The sequence below is a fragment of the Ovis canadensis genome, chromosome 1 (genome assembly GCF_042477335.2).
Source record: "Ovis canadensis isolate MfBH-ARS-UI-01 breed Bighorn chromosome 1, ARS-UI_OviCan_v2, whole genome shotgun sequence".
NCBI classification, from domain to species: Eukaryota; Metazoa; Chordata; class Mammalia; order Artiodactyla; family Bovidae; genus Ovis; species Ovis canadensis.
The window spans coordinates 87726597-87729389 of NC_091245.1; positions in this window are offsets into that span (position 1 = coordinate 87726597).

The following is a 2793-nucleotide window of genomic DNA, read 5'->3' on the forward strand; positions in this document are numbered from 1 at the left end:
TCCATGTCTTATTTGACTTTATGTCTCTTATATCTATTTTGCTGCCTGGCACATTAAATATTTAATGAAAGTTGGAAATTTGAAAGAATTATCTCTAGTTTAAGCCCTGCAAAGTATACAGGCATTATATGGATTTCAAGGTCTGGATATAGTTATCTCAGCCACTTGAGGTAAAGAATAAATTGCAGAAGATTTAAAATCTACAGGTCTGGGGGAAAGCCATTAGGTCTCATTAACTTAAGCATTTAGTAGGCTGTAACTGGCCCTTGTATAACTTGACCTGAAATGGACAGGTCTAGTATAGCCACTCTGTGCGGTCAAAAGGTGGAGTGCCATTTTATATCAGGATGCCTGCACCTGCAAACTGCAAAAGTACTGCCTCAATATCTGAGGCATAACCTCAAGTCTTAGCTCAGAACAAGGAGTATCTTTAGAGAAGTTTCCTGTTGAGCAGTTCTCCAGTTGGTCATTTATTGCAGTTTAAATAAACGGAGAACAGTAAGAATACTTGTAAAGTCTTTAAGAATTATATGATTAAAGAGAAAACTGGTATGACAGAAAAAAAAAAAAAAAAGCCCAGTAAAAGAGAGCAGCCAAGATGGTGTAGTATTAAGACTCTGAGCTCACCTTCTCTCATGAGCACACCAAAAGTCACAACTATCTGCAGAAGATGCATCAATCAAAAAATACTGGGACCTACCAGGAAAGATCTTCTATAACTAAAAGACATAAAGAAGGAACCACAATAAGACAGGTAGGCAGGGAGGACTTCTGCTATCATGAAATCCCATACCTCCCATAGGGGTGACCCACTAACCTGAGAATCAATATATTGCATAGGTTCTTCCATGCGTGGGCTAAGTAACTTCAGTCGTGTCTGATTCTTTGTGACCCCATGAAGATCATGGCATCCAGTCCCATCACTTCATGGGAAATAGATGGGGAAACAGTGGAAACAGTGTCAGACTTTATTTTTGGGGGCTCCAAAATCACTGCAGATGGTGCCTGCAGCCATGAAATTAAAAGACGCTTATTCCTTGGAAGAAAACTTATGACCAATCTAGACAGCATATTCAGAAGCAGAGACATTACTTTGCCGACTAAGGTCTGTCTAGTCAAGGCTATGGTTTTTCCTGTGGTTATGTATGGATGTGAGAGTTGGACTGTGAAGAAGGCTGAGTGCCGAAGAATTGATGCTTTTGAACTGTGGTGTTGGAGAAGACTCTTGAGAGTCCCTTGGACTGCAAGGAGATCCAACCAGTCCATTCTGAAGGAGATCAGCCCTGGGATTTCTTTGGAAGGAATGATGCTGAAGCTGAAGCTCCAGGACTTTGGCCACCTCATGCGAAGAGTTGACTCATTGGAAAAGACTCTGATGCTGGGAGGGATTGGGGGCAGGAGGAGAAGGGGACGACAGAGGATGAGATGGCTGGATGGCATCATGGACTCTGAGTGAACTCCGGGAGATGGTGATGGATAGGGAGGCCTGGCGTGCTGCGATTCATGGGGTCGCAGAGTTGGACACGACTGAGCGACTGAACTGAACTGAACTGTAGCCCACCAGGCTCCTCTGTCCATGGGATTCTCTAGGCAAGAATACTGGGGTGGGTTGCCATTTCCTCCTCCAAGGGATCTTCCCAACCCAGGGATCAAACCTGCATCTCCTGCATTGGCAGGAGGGTTCTTTACCGCTAGCACCACCTGGAAAGCCCAGTTCTCCTATAGGGGAACTGTTTTTGTTCACTGCTGCTGCTACTGCTAAGTTGCTTCAGTCGTGTCCGACTCTGTGAGACCCCATAGACGGCAGCCCACCAGGCTCCTCTGTCCCTGGGATTCTCCAGGCAAGAACACTGGAGTGGGTTGCCATGTCCTTCTCCAATGCAGGAAAGTGAAAAGTGAAAGTGAAGTCGCTCAGTCGTGTCTGACTCTTCGTGACCCCATGGACTGCAGCCTACCAGGCTCCTCTGCCCATGAGGTTTTCCTGGCAAGAGTACTGGAGTGGGTTGCCATTTGTTTACTAGCAATATAATGTTATTGAAATATGGAATGTAAACAGGTTTTATTTAAAAAAAAAACAATCTAACCTTATAGAAATGTATGACATTATTAAAAAGTTAATAAAGATTCTAAAGGGTGATGGGGTAGACACATTGAGCTCCACCCTAGTGGAGCTCTAGTGGAGTTCTAGGTCCCCAGAACTGTGGCATGACGCTGCAGCTGGGGGTAGGAGACTGCTTGTAGAGCATGAGTGAGGATTGAGCCCCACAACAGGCTCCCAGCCTGGGAGTCCAGCACTGGGAAGATGAACCCCTAGAGAGTCTAGCTTTGAAGGCCAATGGAGAGTAACTGCAGGGGCCCCATAGGCCTAGAGGGAATGGGATTTCACTCTGAAAGGGTTTACACAAACCAGAGGGACCCCTGAAGCACTGGCCTCAGCCAGTTAAGAGGCTGGGACCCGCAGTATCACAGATGCCCAAGGACTCTTAAAGCAGAATCAAGGGGCACAGTTAGGAGGTGGTCTGTGTCAAGTCAAGAGACTGGGCTGCACTACAAGAAGTTCCGGGCTTACCCCTGGATCCTGACCATCAAGTGCATTGGTATCTCCCGCATTGACCTGAACTTACCTGCTAATAATACAAGTTCCATGCCTAGTATTCCTCCATCATTGTTGTATCAGCAGAGAAAGATGAAGCTGATAGAGATCCCAAGCTAGCAGCCTACAGAAAATGGAAGTGTATTCTTTCATGTCCCATGACGAATAGGCCAGGCTGTTGAGGCGGCTCTGCTCCATGA